Here is a 21,104-nt window from a genome sequence, read left to right on the forward strand (position 1 = left end):
AGCTCACAGCAACCTCCACCTACTGGTTCACATAATTCTCCTACCTAAACCTTTTGAGTAGCTGGGATTACAGTTGCACACCACCATTCCTGGTTAATTTTTTTATTTTTAGTAGAGACGAAGTTTCCCTATGCTGGCCACACTGGTCTCGAACTTCTGACCTCGTGATCCATGCACCTCAGCAGCTAGGATTATAGGTGTGAGCCACTGCGCCCAGCCACATGTAGAAGTGCAGTACTACATAGAACACTGAACATTACATGCTGCTGGGATTACAGGTGTGAGCCACAGTATCCAGCTGCATATATTTTTTTTATTTCTCTTTTTAAGAATCCTGATCTTAAATGAGTTCACAGTTGGATGTAGAAGTGCAATGCTTAGATGCAGATGTGTACATATAGGATACAAAACTTAGATTTAAGTTATGAATAAATGTAATTCTTATAACTGACTATAACAGTATTAGAAAAGTCATATATTGATAAAACCTTCTTCAGAAAAAGGAACTTGAAAACTTAGAGGAACTGCTTCTCTTTAAATATATGCATAGCTAAGGCTCTTACAATGGTGTGGTTTATAGGATAGATATCAGAGTGTAAATCCAATTTTTAAAACGTAGTCAAATGTATTAATCTTATATTTTATGCCTATGATTATTTTGTTATTCAGAGAAAGGCTTTTCCAATTCCAAAATTCTTTAAAATCCTCTAGTGATTTATTTTTCGTGGTGTTTAAATCAATATTGAAACTTTCTGGAATTTACACTCTATTAGGTTTGAAGTTTTGTTCAACTTTTTTTCAGTTACATATTCACCATGGGAATTCTTTCATTATACAAATATACATCTTATGCTTTAAATTCAGAGGAAATTATGATATGTTATTCTATTGTGTGCTAACTAAAATGTTGCTTTGTTGACTTAGAATTCTCTTAGCCATAAGAAAGAAAAAGATCTCTTGCATGAAAATAGCATGTTCTGGGAAAAAATTGCCATGCTTAGACTGAAACTAGACAAAATTCAACAGCACAACCTGCTAAGGGAAAAAAAATTTTTTTGGAGGACATTGAAAGTGTGAAAGAAAAGAATGCTAATATTCAAAAGGCTATAAAATTGGATAAGGAAGAATGAACAAAGACAGTATTTAAAGACAGTGGACAGCTTAGCATTTTGACAACGAAGAATAAAATGGTCAGTTCTGAATTGGAAAATGTGAGACACAACTAGGAAACGCTGGAAATGGAAATTCAGTCATGTCCTTGTAGACTGGCTACTGCTCTACATGAATGTGACCAAAGTCAGATAGCAGAAAGAGACTTCTTTCCAGAGAACAAAACCTCAACAGGTTTATTTACAGGAGACAATGAATTCTCATACATCTAACCTGAAAGAGAACAGCAAGATTCTTTCTGAACAACTGTAATGCTTATTGTAAAAATTAACAGCCTAAAAATTCAGCTCCATCACACAAGGTAAACTGTGAAAGAAAAGACAGAACAGGCTGCCGTCTTTCCTGTTGGAGGAACTTAATTATTCCAGCCTGTGGGCATTGGAGAGTACAAACCGACCAGGGGCAGAAGAGTTCCCACAGCACAGCACAGCTGCTTTACCAAATCATGGCCAGACTGCTTCTGTTAGCAGGCACCTGATCCTGTTCCTTCTTACTGAACAGGACCTCCCACCTGGGGCTTACAGCTACCCTCACAGGTTTTCCCTGGCCTATGGAGATATGAAACATTCCTTAGACAGAGCTCCCACAGAGAAAGGCAGGCCACCATCTTTGTTATTTGGATGACTAGGTTCTGGCCTTAGGGCTTTGTAGAACCCAAGCTGACAAGGGGTGTAAGTGGTAGCTCAGCACAGCAGAGCCACCTTGCAAAAACATGGCCAGACCCTTGTTTAAGTCAATCCCCAACCACATTTTTAGTCACTGGGTACAGCTTTTCAACCAGGGTCTCTGGCTGCCTTCACTGCTGTTCTCTGGCTGACAGATGTTTCAGGCCTCCTTGAATCAGAGCTTCCAGAGAGAGGACCAGACTGTAATCTTTGTTGTTTGGGCAACTCAGCCATTTCAACCTTGGGACTTCAGAGTGTCTGAGGCAACCAGGGGCTGAAGTGAACCCCCAGCACAGCACAGCTGCTCTACAGAAACATGGCCAGACTTTTTTAAAAGCAAGTCTCTGATCTTGTTCCTCCTGACTAGACAAGACTTCTGAAATTGTTTCCAGCCACCTCTCGTAGTTGTGTCCAGATTGGCAACAGGATTGTACCTCAGTGGTACAGAGGTCCCAGAGGAAGAGGCAGGCTATTATCTTTGTCTTTTTGCAGGCTTCGCTAGTGATACCTTGAGTCGCTGGAAGATATGAGGCAATTAGGTACTGGAGTGGACCCCCAGTATACCACAGCAGCCTTATGGGAAAGTGGCTGAACCGTTACGTGGGTGCTGGCTTCCATATCTCCTCAATGAGCAGGTCCTCCTGGCTTGGGTCTTTATCCAGGACACCACTGAAGCCAACAAGCCAGTAGCAACTTGGCAATTTCTTGGACAGAGCTTCACAGATCGACTGAAATCCTCTCTGCCACTGCCTCTGCAGTGGATCTGCCCTTGTTACCTTCAGAATATCAAGAAAGCAAAGACCCTAAATGCCATATTGATAACTCTAACAAGCTGCAGTTGACCCAAGGAACAAGGCAGTCCATCTCTTGTGGATACCACATACCCCCCACTGCTTATCACTGGACAGGGAACTCTGGCTTGGGCCCATAGAACAGACCCTCTATCCTGGGATGATTACACTAAGTGATGGCTAACTCACATCTCTCTGGGGTAGAGCCCCCAGGAGACAAGCAATGTGATGGAGCAGGAAGCCAGCTGATGTGAAGCCCAGAGGGCAGGCACAGCTATCTCTCTAGGCTCTACTGGGTCTTATGAGACACTTTATCCCAGCACTTTAGGACTGTGGAGTTCTGATCAGCCACATCTCATGTGAAGATTGCCCAGCAGAGATCACGTATGTGATTTTCCCTCTTAACAAAAGGAGACTTGCTTAAAAAAGAAGTCTGGCCACGTTTTTGTAGAGCAGCTGTGCTGTGCTGGGGCCTCACTTTTCAGAGAGTTATCTGAGGCGTGATATCTACTGGGCATTCTTGCACATGAGATGAAGCTGGTCTGACCTCAGCACTCCTTAGTCTGCTTGCCTCTCCCAGGGCCCCAGCCTGGCCACGCCTGCCTACAGGGCACTCTCAGCTGCCCACACCTTTGTTTCTGTGCCAGTGGACCAGGCCTGAGCAGTGAAGAGATGCAGCAAAGTGGACTCTTCAGGCACGCACCCGCCTCTACATTGCCTCTCCATACTGAAGCTCTTTATACAAAAACGTCCTACGTCACTTTGCTGGTGTGTGTTTACATGAGTGGATTTTGCTGCACTTGCCCTACCAGCACATGGGAATGTAGCACACACTTCAACCCACACCAACTCCCATTGAAGAAAGAGCCATGGTAGGCAGAGGAACAAAATCACAACCTCTGCCAATACCTTCTCCTTGTGCTAATTCTGTGCATGAAAAGGGAATGCTAATATACGTTGAGTGGTCGTTGCTGCTTAGGGGGTCACAGAGACGGAACCCAGACATGCACAGGCCAGCACCCCGGCCTGAACCAACACTACCTCCAATGCAACAGCACACACAGAAGGGGTATTCTGGCCGCCACCAAGCTGTCTTGCCTCCACCACTTCCACCACTGGGCAAATGCCAACAGGGAAGCAGGCAGTTTTGCATCTGCTAACACTCTGCCACAGCTGCCCCACTTTGCTGCCTTCAGTGCAGTATACTCCAAACTTTGAGGAGCCAGAGAACAAAGTTGAGACCCAATATAAGTTTCCCAGAGTTAAAGCACACAGCCCAGGAATTGAGAGGTGAATTTTGGCCCCCTAAAATCCTCCAAAACCAAAGGCAGCTGCCTGATTCTACTTTAAACCACAATCAAACCCTCAAGATCATCAAATATGATAAAAGAAAAATATCCTGTGCAAAGGTCAGCAACCTCAAAGGTTGAAGGTGAATAAGCTCATAAAGATGAGGAAGAATCAGTGCAAGAACACTGAAACTCAAGAAGTCAGCATGCCTTCTTTCCTCCAGATGATTACATCAACTGTTCAGCCTGTTCAAGTTTTCAGAACTGGCCAGAGGCTGACATGTATGCAATGATACAAGTAGAATTCAGAATGTGGGTAGAAACAAAGTTCACTAAGTGAAAGAAGTATGTCATCATCCAATGCAAGGAGGCCAAAAATCATTGTAAAACATCGCAGGAGCTAACAGGCAATATATCCAGTATAAACAACATTACTGGTGCTCACTTTGGCAGCACCTATATTAAAATTGGAATGATTCAGAGAAGATTAGCATGGCCCCTGCTCAAGGAGGACCTAAAAATTCATGAAGCATTCCATATTTGTAGAAAGAATCAATATCTTGAAAATGGCCATACTACCCAAAGTAATTTATAGATTCAATGCTGTCCCCGGCAAGCTACCAATGATCTTATTCACAGAACTGGAGGAACCCACCTTAAACTTCATATGGAAGCAAAAGAGAGTGTGGATATCCAAGACAATGCTAAGCACAAAGAACAAAGCCAGAGGCATCATGCTACCCGATTTCAAACTATAATACAAAGCTACAGGAATCAAAACAGCATGGTACTGGTACTAAAACAGAGAAATAGAGTAATGGAACAGAACAGAGGTCCTGGTGGCAATGCCACACATATACAACCATCTCACCTTTGATAAACCTGACAAAGACAAGCAATGGGAAAAGGATTTCTTGTTTAATAATTGTTGTTGGGAAAACAGGCTACCAGTGTCCAGAAAGCAGAAACTGGACCTCTTCCTGATACCTTACAGTAGAATTACCTCCAGATGGATTAAAGATCTAGACATAAGACCTAATGCCATAAAAAAATCTAGAAAAAAAATAGGCAAAGCCATTCAGGACATAGGTGTAGGCAAGTACTTCATGACTAAAACACCAAAAGCATTGGCAACAAAAAGGAAAATAGACAAATGGGACCTTATTAAACTCCAGAGCTTATGTACAGCAAAAGAAACCATCATTAGAGGGAACCAGCAACCAGCAGAATGAGAAACAATTTTTGCAATCTACCCATCTGACAAATGGCTGATATCCATAATCTACAAAGAAATAAAACAGATTTACAGGGAAAAAAACAAGCAAACCCGTTCAAAAGTGGACAAAGGATATGAACAGACACTTTTGAAAAGAAGATATATATGAGGCCAATAAACATGTGAAAAAATACTCATCATCACTGGTTATTAGAGAAATCAAAACCACATTGAGATATCACCTCATGCCAGTTAGAATGGTGACCATTAAAAAATCTGGAGACAACAGATACCAGAGAGCATGTGGAGAAATAGGAACACTTTTACACTGTTGCTAGGAGTACAAACTAGTTGAACCATTGTGGAAGGCAGTGTGGCACTTGCTCAAGGGCCTGGAAATTGTAATTCCATTTGACCCACCAATCCCATTACTGGGTATATACCCAAAGGATTATAAATCATTCTATTATAAAGAAACATGCACACGTATGTTCACAGTGGCACTGTTTACAATGGCAAAGACCTGAAAATAACCCAAATGTCCAGAGACGATAGATTGGACAAGGAAAATGTGACACACATACACCATGGACTATTATGCAGCCACAAAAAACGATGAGTTTATGTCCTTTGTAGGGACATGAATCAATCTGGAAACCATCATTCTCAGCAAAGCGACAGAAGAAAGAAAATCCAACACTGCATGTTCTCACTCATAGGCAGGTGATGAATAATGATAACAAATGGACACAGAGAGGGGTGCATCACACACTGGGGTCTTTTTGGGGGTGGCCAACAGGGGGACACCAGGGGTTGGGGAGGTCAGGGAGGGATTACCTGAAGAGAAATGCCAGATGTATGTGACTGGATGGAGGCAGGAAACCACATTGCCATATGTGTACCTATGCAACAATTCTGTATGATCTGCATGTGTACCCTATAACCTGAAGTACAGCTTTTTAAAAAAGAATAAACTGATGTGATAGAGCTGAAAAGCACACTACATGAATTTTTATAATGCAGCCACATGGTAATTGTGTGTGATTGCCTTATAAAAATTTTTGTAATGTGTGTGGGCACCCAAGGGTGCCCTGTAAGCAGGTGTTGCCAGGCTGGGGTCCTGGGAGAGGCAAGCAGACTAAGGAGTGCTGAGGTCAGACCAGCACCATCTCATGTGCAAGACCACCTAGTAGAATAGATCAAGCAAAGGTAAGAGTCTCAGAGCTTGAAAACTGGCTTTCTGAAAGAAAAGAGGCAAGAATGGGGGAAAAGAATAAAAAGGAATGAACAAAACCTTTGAGAAATAAAGTATTATGTAAAAAGGTGAAATATATGCCATATTAATGTACCTGAAAGAGATGACAAAAATGTAACCAAATTGGAAAACATATTTCAGAATATCATTCATCAGAATTTCCCCAACCTAGCCAGGCAGAACAACATTGAATTCAGGAAATCTAGAGAACCTCAGATATGCCACAAGAAGAACATCTCTAAGACACATAATCATCAGGTTCTCCAAGATCAAAATGAAATAAAACTTGTCAAAGGCAGCTAGCGAGAAAGACAAGGTCACCTACAAAAGGAATCCCATCAGACTAACAGTGAACTGCTCAGCTGAAACCCCACAAGCCAGAAGAGATATTCAACTACTTAAAGAAAAAAATTTCAACCTGGAATTTCAAGTCCAGCAAAACTAAGTGTCATAAGTGAAGGAGAAATAAGATCATTTTCAGTCAAGCAAATGCTGAGGGAATTCATTACCAGCAGATCTATCTTACAAGAGCTCCTGAAAGTAGAATTTAATATGGAATGAAAAGATCATCACCAGCCACTACAAAAATGCACTGAATTACACAGACCAGTGATGCTAAAAAAACAAACCACGTACACAAGTCTGTGAAGTTATCAATTAGGAGCATGATGACAGGATCAAATCCTTACATATCATTGCTAACTTTAAATGTAAATGGGCTAAATGCTCCAATTGAAAGACATAGGGCAGCAAGATAGATAAAGAGCCAAGACTCATTTGAGTATGCTGTCTTTAAGAGACCCATCTCACATGAACTCCCACACATAGGCTCAAAATGAATGGAGAAAAATCCTTCAAGTAAATGGGAAACAGAAAAAAGCAGGTGTTGCAATCCTGGTTTCTGACAAAACAGGCTATACGAATAAAGATAAAAAGAGAAGGGCATGGGCCCGGCGCGGTGGCTCAAGCCTGTAATTCCAGCACTTCGGGAGGCCGAGGCGGGCGGATCATGAGGTCAAGAGTACAAGCCAATCCTGGCCAACATGGTGAAACCCCATCTCTACTAAAAATACAAAAAAAAAAAAAAAAAAAAAAAAAAAAAAAATTAACTGAGCATGGTGGCATGGTCCTGTAGTCCCAGCTACCTGGGAGGATGAGGCAGGAGAATTGCTTGAACCCAGGACACAGAGGTTGCAGTGAGTTGAGATTGCACCACTGCACTCCAGTCTGGTGCCTGGCAACAGAGCGAGACTCTACCTCAGAAGAAAAAAAAAGAGAGAGAAGGACATTGCCAATGTGGCCCTGACCTTTGATAAATGTTATTATTGCTTGATACCAACCTGGGCTATCCTTATTGTTCAAACCAATGGGATAGATGATTTGCTGAGGTTTGGGAGCTTCTGCCCCCTGGAGAGTCCCGGATCTCCCAAAATTTGGTTCAGAGGTAAGGTTGATTTTGCTTTACAGCTCCTTTTGTGAAGTTTTTCTCATTTCCGGTAAGGAAGACAAGTTGTTCTGCTTCCATGATGGTGGAGAGCTGGCACTTCCTTTCTTGAGTCTCAGCTTGCTTCTGACAGGAAAGGTGAGTGTGAATTTTTTCCTGTTTCTAAGATGGTAGAGAACAGTCATCAGCCTGAGCCTTATTTCCAAGTAAGTGGCTAAATTAGAGATTTGTCTTAAAATTTTTCCTTAATGACTAAAAGTTAAGATTACCAACCACTTAGTTTTAATTTCTCCTTAACATTAAGACACTCAGTAATCACATTTATTGTGCATTTTTTAATTTTGCTTAACTTTTTTTATTTATTTATGTTTGAGATTTTATTTCACTTTTCTTTCATCAAGTATGACCATATCTTTCTGACTTGGTCAAATCCAAGGGAATGTTCCAAATTTTAGGAAGCAAGTCATCTGAATTGGCTAAAACTCTTGTAGCTGCCAAGTATGTATTTTCTAGTTTGTAGAAATTTCTTTTTTTTTTTTTTTTTAACCTAAGAGTTTCTGTCCACATTAGGCCATCTTTTATCAGCCAAGGCCAGACTGAAGGAGCAGTGGTGACCTTCCAATCCTAAGATTCTGCCCTGTTCCCTACAGCATCCTGAGTTTGGTTCCTAAATCTAATTCTTTCTGGTTTGATATTTGTTACTTTTTAAATATCAGCAGTTTGTCCCAGCTATGATGTGGTAGTAAGAGATTCAAAAGCATTTTCTTTAAGAGCTTTATAATTAAAAGCATATTTCTTTTATTATTATTATCATCAACCCGTGATCTACCTTAGGTATTTCTCCTAATGCTATCCCTCCCCTAGGCCCATCCGTAACAGGCCCAGGTGTGTGATATTTTCCTCCCTGTGTCCATGTACTCTCATTGTTCAACTCCCACTTATGAGTAAGAACACGTGGCATTTGGTTTTCCGTTCTTGTGTCAGTTTGCTGAGAATGATGGTTTCTAGTTTCATCCATGTCCCTGAGAAGAACATGAACTCATTCTTTTTCATGGCTGTGGGTGTATATGTGTGACATTTTCCTTATCCAGTTTATTATTGATGGGCATCTGGGTTGGTTCCAAGTTTTTGCTGTTGTGAAGAGTGCTGCAGTAAACATAAGTGTGCATATGTCTTTGTGGTAGAATGATTTATAATCCTGTGGGTATATACCCAGTAGTGGGATTGCTGGGTCCAATGGCATTTCTATTTCTAGATCGTTGAGGAATCACCACACTGTCTTCCACAATGTTTGAACTAATTTACACTCCCACCAACAGTGTAAAAGATTTCCTACATCTCTACATCCTCTCCAGCATCTGTTGTTTTCTGACTTTTTTAATTATTGTTTTTCTGAAATGACAAGTGATGATGAGCTTTTCATCATATATTTGTTAGCTTCATAAATGTCTTCTTTCCAGGAGTGTCTGTTTATAGTCTTTGCCTACTTTTTGATGGAGTTGTTTTTTTCTTGTAAATTTAAGTTCTTTGTAGATTCTGTATATTAGTCCTTTGTCAGATGGATAGATTGCAAAAATGTTCTCCCATTCTGTGGGTTGCCCATTCACTCCGATGATAGTTGTGTTTTGTTTCATTTTAGTTTTCTGTGCAGAAGCTTTTTAGTTTAGTTTAATTCTGTGCAGAAGCATTTGTCAATTTTGACATTTATTGCCATTGCTTTTGGTGTTTTAGTCATAAAGTCTTTGCCCATGCCTATGTTCTGAATGGTATTGCCTAGGTTTTTTTCTAGGGTTTTTATAATTTTAGGTCTTCACTTTTAGTCTTTTACCCATCTTGTGTTAATTTTTGTATAAGGTGTAAGTAAGGGGTCCAGTTTCAGTTTTCTGTACATGGCTACCCAGTTTTCCCAACACCTTTTATTAAATAGGTAATCCATTCCCGATGGTATTTTTGGTCTAGTTTGTCAAAGTTCAGATGGTTGTAGATGTGTGGCATTATTTTTGAGGGCTCTGTCCCATTCCATTGCTCTATATATCTGTGTTGGTTCCAGTACCATGCTGTTTTGGTTACTTTAGGCTGGTAGTATAGTTTGAAGTCAGGTAGCATGATGTCTCCAGTGTTGTTCTTTTTGATTTGCTATGCGGGCTCTTTTTTCATCCCATATGAAATTAAAGGTAGTTTTTGGCAATTCTGTGAAGAAATTGTAAATGGTAGCTTGATAGGAATAGCATTGAATCTATAAATTAGTTTGAACCATGGGGCCATTTTTATAATATAGATTTTTTGCATCCATGAGCATGGATTTTTAAAATGTGTTTGTGATGTCTCATATTTCTTTGAGCAAAGGTCTCCTTTAAGAAGAACTTTGAGTACGGACCCAGGAAGGACAAGGCAGCTGTCTTGGTTCTCCGTGAGTCCATGCTTAACATTGAACTTATATTCCTTTAAATATCAGTTGTTTCTCCAATTTAAGTTCATAGTAGTTGTAACTGATGGGTTGTCATAGGTAACTTGACTTACACCATGGAGTTCATTCAAACTGCATATATAAACAGTTTCAGTATTGGCTGATTTAGAATGACAGTCTGACAAAATGTTTTCTTGGTATTCAATTAAGTTTTCTTCTACTTGGGTAGGAGTTTAAAAAACAAGTAAGACTTTTCATTAAAATTCCAGGAAATCTTACACAATCCTTAAAGTATTTGGGATAATTTGACAAAGGATGTGATTCTAAACTTTCCAGAAATCTGTATTCAAGAGCTCTTTTTCGTGGTCTTTCCATTATTTAAGGAACCTCCTAAAAGACAGCATATTCTAGGACATTTTGTGCTTGTGAAGTTTTCAGAAACTGCATCAGTATTAAGCAGTTAAGTGTGGAAATGATGTTAAATAGTTATAGTTACATGATTGACAAGAAAGTTTGTTCATTTCTGTGGTCTACAATTTATCATGGAAACAATATAATTGACAGCACATATTTTGGCATATTAGAATTTTAGGAATTTCATACAATTTTCAAACATATATTAACATTGCCTAGAATACAATCCGAAGAAAGTCAAATATTTCTTATTTTGACAGTGCTCCTCATGTAACAACATGTCAAATAATTCCATATACTTCTCTTTTGGATTTCTCAGTGCCCTCTTGTGCATTCCAAATTAAGAAGTCAAAAAGACTTAATTTTGAAGATAAAATTGGATTTGGGGAAGTGTATCAAATATATTAATATTGATATAAATATACTAAAGGCCTAAAATATTTGATATAAAATGGAATGCCAGGTCACAGTAAGTCATTCATTTAGCCAAAATGGTAACTCAAAAAATGTTTAAAGGCAAAAGCCTTTACTCATTGATAGAAGACTCAGCTTTTCAAGCAATGTGTGTCTTTCCCTTCTTTTTCCTGTAATTTGAGGAGAGACAGAAGTATTTTTTATTCTTTAATATTATGTTAAAATCATATTCAAGAAAGAAAGCCAAATTTCTCTCTTGCATTAGTGTACTGTTAATGTCAACTCAAATTTTTAATAAAACCTTAAAGATGAATTCATCCAGTCTTCATCAGTTTGACTATAAGTTGAAATTCTTATAAGCTTCTGATAACATTTTATAAATTTGTATTAAAGCAAAATTAGTACTCTAAGAAAACCCTGTTGTGTTTTTATTCCAATGTTCAATTTATGGAAAAACTGAACAATACTCCTTTAAATTTAGCCAGTGTGTTCACACGGTGTTTCTTTTACAAGATGACTAGTTCACAAACCTTCCACAACTTGCTCAAACCTTTAGCTTCATTCTATTTAAGTCAAAACAATTTTTAACCTTCTGAATGAAGCAAAAATTTACATTCTAATGCCTTATAATGTTTTACTGAAAGCACATTTCACTTTTTCCACAAAGCTTCCATGTAAAACTTTTTTCAGTAGTCTCAATTATATGTTACAATGTTAGCTCTTAGCAATTTTTTTTTTTTGGTGAAACACCTGTCAGGTAAGTTATTTTAATTTTGTACTAGGTATGGAGCCTAGGACACCAGACACAAGTGCATATAAAGTCTGACTTTTTCAAGCATAGCCAGGGAGCACGGCTAACTCCACATGTTCTCAGACCTTACCTAGAATCTAGTGACTCCAAAGCAGGTAAGTTGAACAAATTTTAAAAGTCAAAAAAAGCAGTTTATTACTTTAAATCATTTTACAAACCTAATATCTGACCTGCCTAATTTAGAGCTAATGTCTTTATTTTACCAGTAAACTTTAAAACTGTCTTTATTTCTCAAATATTACTAAAGTCATGTGAAGTAAAAGGTATTAGAGTTTTTATTTTTCTGAAAAAAATAATTTGATTTAAGCATTCATTATTTTAAAGGCAATTAGAGAGTTTTTTTATTTATAAACATCACCCACAACACCTAAAAATACACAAAATAGATCCAGTAGTTGTTGCTCTTACTGTCCCCACCTGATGTCCATTTATCACTGTTGCTGACAGTGATAAATGTGTGGAATAGTTGGGGCTGACAAACATTTCACTGTGATATTCTTTTTTAGGTCAAATGAAATTTAAAGAAAATTTTATTGAAACTAAAACAAGCAGTGTTTTCAAATTTTTGCAATAAATGTTACCAAGCTTCCTTCCTTCAACTAAGGAAATGGGCTGGGCATGGTGGCTCACACTTGTAATTCTAGCACTTTGGGAGGCCAAGGTGCGTGGATCACCTGAGGTCAGGAGTTCGAGACCAGTCTGGCCAACATGGTAAAACCCTCTATCTACTAAAAGTTTTAAAATTAGCCTGGTGTGGGGGCTCATGTCTATAATTCCAGCTACTTGGGAGGCTGAGGCAGGAGAATCACTTAAATCTAGGAGGCAGAATTTGCAGCAAGCTGAGATTACAGCACTGTGCTCCAGCCTTGGCAACAAGAGTAAAACTCCATTTCCAATAAATAAATAAATAAATAAATAAATAAATAAACTTGTTTTGGAAAATTTTCTACCTCAACTTTCTTATAATTGACACAATTTGAAAAAAAAAATCCAGCTTAAAAACAGAAAAGAAAAAAAAAAACAGGCAAAATGAAAGTACTATGGAAAAACAATTTCAAAAGCTTTGTCCCAGATATTTCATATACTTTCCCATTCCACTCACTGTGGTACTTAAGAGATTAAACTGCACATATATAAGACTATGGCTCCAGCTGGAGTGCAGTGGCATGACCATAGCTCATTGCAGTCTCAAAGTCCTGGGCTCAAGCGATCTTCCCACATCAGCCTCCCAAGCAGCTGGAACAACAGGTCCATGCCACCATGCCCGGCTAATTTATTTTTATTTTTATTACTTCTGTAGAGATGAGGTCTTGTTATGTTGCCCAGGTTAGTCTCAAACTCCTGGCCTCAAACGTTCCTCCCACCTTGGCCTCCCACAGTGCTGGGATTACAGGCATGAGGCACTGGGTCTGGCCAAGATGGGTTTTCATAAAGGCCAACAGCAGAGTTTCTATTCTGAGAGGTACAGCCAGAGGCTTATATGAACCCCCCAACTTCATTAACCTCATTAAATCATATAATTTCCATCATATGGAAACGTACATTTAACAGTGATACCTCAGGACAATAAATAACTGGGAACAATGTAGCCACAACTCTATAGGGAAACTTGTGAATGGCTGAAACCAGGAATGTTGAACCCACACGTGTCCAGGGAGAGCTATTTCCGGGGTGTGTGTGTCATCCATAAACACACCTGGTTCCTGGCAGATGAAGTGCACTGGAGACAGCACCGAAGTTAACCAGGAGAGTGAGTGTCAGCGTTTCCCCTACCTCGGAATAGCATCCCTGTATCTTACAGATAATCCCCCTAAGCAAAGCAATACCTGCTTTGTACGCTATGTGAGGAACAAATATTTTAACAGTTTCACTCATTCTTCAGCAAACATGTTAGTTTTCTTGTCTTCTGTTTTTCTTTCCAACTTTTATCTTAGGTTCGGCGGCACGTGTGCAGGTTTTTTACGTAGGTAAATTGTGTGTGTCTCAGGTTTTGGTGTACAGATTATTTTGTCACCCAGGTAATAAGCACAGTGCCCTATAGGCAGCTTTTTTACCCTCACCCTCCTCCCACTCACAACACTCAAGTAGGCCCAGGTGTCTATTGTTCACTTCTTTGTGTCCATGTGCACTTAATGTTTAGATCCCACTTATAAGTGATAAAGTGGGGCATTTCTTCCACCTCGTCTTCTCCTTCTCCTCCTTCTCCTCCTTCTCCTCCTTCTGCTCCTTCTCCTCCTCCTCCTCCTCCTCCTTCTTCTTCTTCTCCTTCTCCTTCCTCTTCCTCTTCCTCTTCCTCTTCCTCTTCCTCTTCTTCTTTTTCTTCTCTTTCTTCTTCTTCTTCTTTCTTCTTTTGCCCAGGCTGAAGTTCAGTGGTGCATGATCTTGGCTCACTGCAATATCTGCTTCCCAGGTTCAAGCAATTCTCCTGCTTCAGCCTCCCAAGTGGCTGGGATTACAGGCACCTGCCGCTATGCCTGGCTAATTTTGGTATTTTTAGTTGAGACAGGATTCACAATGTTGGCCAGGCTGGTCTCAAACTCCTGACCTTATAGAATCCACCTGCCTCAGCCTTCCAAAATTCTGGGATTACAGGTGTGAGCCAGCATGCCTGGCTGGCATTCAGTTTTCTATTGTCGCATTAGTTCGCCTAGAATAATGGTGTCCAGCTCCATCCTTGCTGTGAAAGATATGATCGTTTTTATGGCTGTGTAGTATTCCATGGTGCATACGTACCACATTTTCTCTACACAATCCACTACTGATGGGCATTGAAGTTCATTCCATGTCTCAGCAAACATATTTTGAGCCTTCCAATGTGTACTAAGAATTCAGAAGCTCGACTCCCTGTCCTCACTGCACATAACAAGTCCTCCTCCTTGACAGTTACTCTCTAGTTTTATAAGTGCTTTCAAAGAAATAGAGGGCAATTCCTCAAGGATAGAGAGCTCCAACCCTGATAAACAAGGATCTGGCACATACCAAGAGATGATAAATGATTGCCGATTGAACAATCTGTATTTCTGCTTATGATCTACAAACATTTCCTCTCAGTTGACATTAACATGAAAAAGGATTGATACGTAAAAATCAACACTGTGTGGTGATTATCAGGAAACAGAGACCCTTCATACCCACACCCAGAAACATTTGGAGGTACACGTACTGAAACATCACAATATGTATAATTAATATGTACAATTATAATTACGTACAATTATGTAAATTAAAAAAGCATAGAGATAGGGTCTCACTCTTTGCCCAGGCTGGGGTGCAGTGGTGAAATCATAGCTTCAGTAACCTCAAACTCTTGGGCTCAATGGATCCTCCTGCCTCAGCCTCTCAAAGTGTTGGAATTAGAGGCTTACACTACCACGCCTGGCCAAAAACAATAATTTTAAAAAAGAAACATTTGAAGGGGAGAAATTAAAATGAAACCACATTATCATGCCATGGCAAGGCTCAACAGTGTTCTGCCTATAAAATTTCTTTGTCCGGTGCAGCAGCTCACACCTGTAATTCTAACGCTCTGGAGGGCAAGGTGGGAGGATCCCTTGAGCCAAGGAATTTGAGACCAGCCTGGGCAACACAATCCATTTTATTATTTTATTATCTATTAAAAATAAATACAGGAGCGCACCGAGACGGCCCAGCCATGGGGCCACGCGGGAACAAAGGCGGGTGGAGAGGAGACCCAAGCTATGATGGCTGAGCAGGGCTAACTGCCTCCCTCCGAGCCTGGCCCCTCGCCCAGCAACGAGGGACTGCTCCGAGCCTTCCTGCAGAGCCAGCGCACCCTGTTCCACATCCTGGACGACCAGCGGCTGCTGCACTTGCGCAAGATCGAGTCCCACTGACAGAACGCTGACGCGCGCGAGCTGCTCCCCGGGGTGCTCCAGGGTCTGTGCCAGGTTGCCCTGGCCAGCGGCGACTTGATCTTCAAGCACTGCATGGCCGGCCTGCTCACCTCGCTACTGAGGCTGATGGAGCCCCGGGCCCCAAGCACGCCACGGCACCCCAGGGTACCAGCCACGGCTGCCGCCTCTGCCGCGGCTGCAGCTCCTGGTGTCAGTGCCCCGCTACTAGCCATGGCCTGTCCTGGAGAGGAAGGCCCTGCCCCTGGGCATGCGTGCTCTCCGGCCAGCCCCAGCAGTGCGGACCCGCAGCCCGGAGCAGCTGTGTCCCCTGACCAGGCGACGCCCTGCCCCGCAGAGCCCTAGTAGCCCCAGAGCGCGGCGCTGGAATGGAGCCAGAGCGCAGAAGCAGGTGCAGTGGCCTGCAGGCCCTGGAGACGGAATCAGGGGTTGCCCGGCAGCCCGGTGCCCGGGGGGAACGTCGGAGGCTCACCATCACCGGCGGCGTGGGCTTCGGCCTGCCGAAGCAGGTGAAGGAGCTGGAGCAGGAGGAGGTGCTGCTGCAGTGTTCAGAGATGATGGCTCAGGGCAGTGACTGGTACCAGCAGCAGCAGCAGGAGTGCTGGAGCGCCAGTGCAGCCTGGGCCAGAGCGGAGGCTGCACGGACTTTGGGGCCACAGGGAGTCCCCGGCCGCTGGGGGGCTACTGCCCGAGGGACACGAGATGTCCCGGGGCCTGGGGGAGCTGCTGGCTGCGGCCTGTGCCAGCCGGGCCCTGCCCACTCTGCCTCTGGGCCCCACTGCCCTGCCCTGACGTCCACCTCGCCCCGTGCTGGCAGCAGCAGACCATCCTCATGCCAAAGGAGCAGAACCGACTCCTCACCCAGGAGGTGGCCAAGAAGAGGGAGCGCATCACGCAGCTGGAGCAGGAGGAGTCACGCCCATTAAGCAGCTGTTGAGGCCCCGTCCTGAGCCAGCAGGACGAGGGGGGCTCTGGACTCCACCTTCATCTAGCCCCAGGGCCCCCAGGGCCGGCCTGGCACTCAGCCCTGCGACAGCAGGCACCCCGTCGCACTCATCCTCACTGTCTGGAGACCCCCGGCAGGCCCAGGCGCAGTCCCTGAGTTGGCGCCTTCCTGGCCCCCTTGCCATCGGGCTCCCCAGGCCTGCCCCAGGCTGACCTCGCGCTGAGCCCTGGACTCGGTTTTGGCCCCTGGTGTTGACATGGGCTGGGACTCTCTTGAGTCTGCATAGCCTGCAGCTACTGCTGCTGCTGTCAGTGGACACGGGGTTGGGTGAACCCTCGATGAGTTAGCAGATCTCTGGCCACCCCAGTGGCTTCCAGCGGTTTCCAGCGGTGCTGCCCTGGGCCCCCTCTCCAGGGAAAGGCGCCGCTCACGCCAGGCTGCACCTCCGAAAACGGCCAGCAGAGGGTGCGGGAGGCTGCGATGCGGGTCCAAGGCCAGCTTTCCCCTCCCCAGTGCACCAGGACAGGGTGGCTGTCGCTTGGATGGGAGCAGATGGGGGGTGGGGTGGCCTCTAAGCGGGGGTATGCTAGCCTGGCAGGGATGGCTGTCGGATTTCTGGTCCCGGCCAAGGCTGAGGGAGTCTGGCTGCAGCAGATCAGGGAGCTTGGCATGCGTGTGCCTCCCGCAGACCCCCCAGCCCTGTCCTGGCCTTCCTCATCCTGGCCAGGATGCTGCCCCACGCTGAGTCCCACACAACAACCTGGGAGCCTATCTCCCCAGGAGGGCCCGTCGCCAGGAAGGGGGTCACTCTGCGCCCCCAGACAGCTCCCAGATACGTCATAGGCAGAGCCTGTCTTTCTGCCCCCCACTCAGGATTCCTAAGGTCTGGGGTCCTGCTCACCCCCCTTTTTATGCCATGCCCAACCCAGGTTTCAGGAGAAGCCACTTCCCTGAGCCAAAGACAATGAGAACCCCCAGTGTACAGGAGGATGCTGGGGCAGGTCCCCTTGGGTATCACTCCCTGCCCCCCGCCCAGGCCTACTCCTGGTGTGCTGGGGTAGGTACTGGTTGGGGGCACCTGCCGAGCCCAGCCTGGAGGTACTGAGTGCCACCAGAGCCAGGGCATGGCAACATCACGGATGGGTTCTGCAGTCCAGGATCCCTGCACAGGGACCCTGTGCAGACCACAGGGTCAGTGTGGGGGGTGAAGCAACCCCAATGCGGGCTCAGTGTGTGGGGCGGTACAGGGATTCCAATGCAAGGTCAGTGTTTGTGGGGTGCAGGGACCACAATGAGGGGTCAGTATGAAGGGGACACAGGGACCCTAATGCAGAGTCAGAGTCAGTGTGTGGGGGGTGCAGGGACCCCAGTGCAACGTCAGTGTGTGGGGGGTGCAGGGACCCCTCTTGCCCAGGGCACTTTGGAGCACTGTCCCACAAGGCACCCCTGTCTCAGAAGAGGGGTCCTAAGAGGCAGTGGTCAATTCCTTTCCGGAATCCAGCTCCACACTCATCTGCCCACTGCAACCCCACAGAGCCATGTCCCCACCTGCACCCGCTCTGCAGGGGTGTCCCAGAACAGGCCCAAGCCAGCCCAGCATGCAGCTGCCCTCCTCCCCTGAGGATGGTAGTGGGCTTTCCTGGGGACATAAAGACACCAGGACTGGACCTCCTGGCAGGAAAGGAAGCGGGTCCTGAAGGCCTGTGCCCCACAGCCCCAGCACCAGGTGGACGGCAGCACAGTGGGTAGGCCAGCGGCAGACCAGGAGAATCCTCCCTCCCTGATAGGAGGCTGGGGTCTGCCCACCAGGGCCTGCCCACATCTGACTTTGAGGATGCCTCCCATGCCCTGGGGTTTCCCGGCAATTTTACAGGACTGGAAGCAGGAGACAGAACAGTGTCTGTCCCAGGGTGACTTCATCAGGAGACCACCCACACAGAGCTGGACCCTGCAGCTAAAGTAGAAACGTGAGATGGGCTGGCACCTCTGGAACAACTGCCTCTCAGCCTTGGGGTTCCATGCAAGGTGAAGAAAAATTGGTCCTCCAAGTTACAGCTTGAAATCAGGCTACAGTGTGGCCTTAGAGACCATGAGGGGAGAAGGTAGAGTGGCCCCGAGTGGCAGGGTCTAGGTGGCTGGCAGAGGCACAGGCAGATCCTGCCTGGAGCCCGCCCTGGTGACGCTGGTGGGTCAGTCTCCCTGCAGGATATGAGCAGCATCCCTGGTCTCTATCCCTGAAGTGCCCATATCATGTGCAGGGACATACATGTGTGTGCACACACAGCTGTGACACCCAGAAATGTCTCGGGATGTTGAAATGTGTCTTTGGGGGCAGAAGTGCGCCTGGTTGAGAATCTGCCCCAGGGGAACACAACCCACCAGGCCTCAGGATTTTGTGTTGCTCAAGTTCCAAGGAAAAGGAACATCTCGACTGGGCGTGGTAACTCATGCCTGGAATCCCGGCACTTGAGGCCAGGAGTTTGAGACCAGCCTGGGCAATGTAGAGAGAGACCCCCATCTCTAAAAAAAAGAGAAAGAAAAAAGAAAGAAAGAAAAGAAAAGAAAATGAGATCTCCAGTTTTCAAAACTCAAAAACACCGCAAGGAAACAATACACTCTGAGACCCAGCAGAAACAACAGGTAGACTCTGCAGACACAGACACTGGAATTATCAGAGAGAACATAAAGTAACAATGCTTTATATAGAGAGAGAAACAAAGAGATTTCTGAAAATACGGAAAAAAAAAATACATAGGCTGGTCGTAGTGGCTCATGCCTGTAATCCCAACACTTTGGGATGCTAAGGTGGGCGGATCACGAGGTCAGAAGATCAAGACCATCCTGGCTAACATGGTGAAACCTTATCTCTACTAAAAATACAAAACATTAGCCAGGTATGGTGGCATGCACCTGTAGTCCCAGCTACTCAGGAGGCTGAGGCAGGAGAATTGCTTGAACCCAAGATGTGGAGGTTGCAGTGAGCCGAAATTGCTCCACTGCACTCCAGCCTGGGAGACAGAGGGAGACTCCATATATATATATATATATATATATATATATATATATATATATATATATATATAAAGAGGCAGATTTGCAATACTATTAAAAACTGAGATCTCAGCTTTTAATAGTGTAATCTTAAATGTGTAAAGAACACACAGTACTTTTCACAAAATGTTATTTTCACTATAAAAGAAAGAGATGGGGCGGTGCGCAGTGGCTCACGCCTGTAATCCCAGCACTTTAAGAGGCTGAGGTGGGCAGATCACCTGAGGTCAGGAGTTCAAGAAACATACGGGCTGGGTGGAGTGCTTCATGCCTGTAATCTCAGCACTTTGGGAGGCTGAGGAGGAAGGATAGCTTGAGCTCAGGAATTGCAGACCAGTCTGTGCAATATAGTGAGGTCCTATCTCTATTTATGAGAAAAAAAAAAGCTGGACATCTTGGCACGTGCCTGTGGTCCCAGCTGCTCAGGAGGTTTTAGTGGGAGAATCGCTTGAGCCTGGGAGGTCAAGGCTGCAGTCAGCCATGGCTGTCACCACGTTCCAGCCTCAGCAACAGAAACAGGATCATTGCACATCATCTAAATCACCCTTGTTTTTCTTTTTCCTCATCTGGAAGCAGGGACGCTGTCTCCCAACACGCACACTTCCCAAGGTTGTCAAGAGACCACATGAGCGTTTGGTAAACTGGGAAGCCCCAGCAGAGATGCTGGAGCCAGATTATTGCCGCCCTGCTGGTTGCCATTATCTTCCAGGCCTGTGTTTCTCTGTCGAGCCAGCAATAAGGCAGGGGGAGGCTCCCAGCTAATCCCGACTTGAATCTCAGCTGTGGGCAGGAGCGCCCTATCTGGAGGCTCTGCAGACATCTGTGTAGGTGGAGAACAGAGAAGATGGGGAGGAGAAAGAGTGGGGAGATGGGGCCAGTGGAGACCTTCACCCAAATTTTCGATTCATGGAGCAGAAGCCTTCTCTCTTCTTTTTCTCATTCCTGAAAAGAAAGCTCTTTTCCTCCAAACACAGTCTTCCAACAGCCCCTCAGCCCCAGGCCCGTATCTGTCCAGTAGTTAGCCCTTAACGAGGACCAAATGTCCTGCTGACTTGAGAAGGAAAAACAAGGGACAAGTTGTGGAATCAATAGCTTCACCGCCACTGAGGCCAGCCTGGCACAGTCTCCATCCCAGGCCTCCCAGGGTACCCGGATGGAAGTACTAGGTTTGCCCAAATCCCCACAGAACAGCAGCAACTGGTTTCTTAGTCAACCACAGCAGGCATTTATTGCACCAACTGTATGCAGCAGCCTCTGGAGGGGAAGGTTCAAGCTTTGCCACAAGGGAGGTGATATGTGGAAAGCTGTATGTAAACCACAAATCATAGGGATGTGCAGAATGACAGAGTCAGAGGAGAA

At 44.6% G+C, this 21,104-nt stretch overlaps 1 non-coding gene across 1 annotated transcript; it reads left to right on the top strand.

Moving 5' to 3' along the window:
* The first annotated feature begins 4,352 nt into the window (after positions 1-4,352).
* Positions 4,353-4,459, top strand: LOC141583126 (U6 spliceosomal RNA). The gene has a single exon (XR_012515867.1). It is a non-coding gene; the product is annotated as a U6 spliceosomal RNA (small nuclear RNA).
* Positions 4,460-21,104: the final 16,645 nt, after the last annotated feature.

Source organism: Saimiri boliviensis (assembly GCF_048565385.1).
Source record: "Saimiri boliviensis isolate mSaiBol1 chromosome 3 unlocalized genomic scaffold, mSaiBol1.pri SUPER_3_unloc_3, whole genome shotgun sequence".
NCBI classification, from domain to species: domain Eukaryota; kingdom Metazoa; phylum Chordata; class Mammalia; order Primates; family Cebidae; genus Saimiri; species Saimiri boliviensis.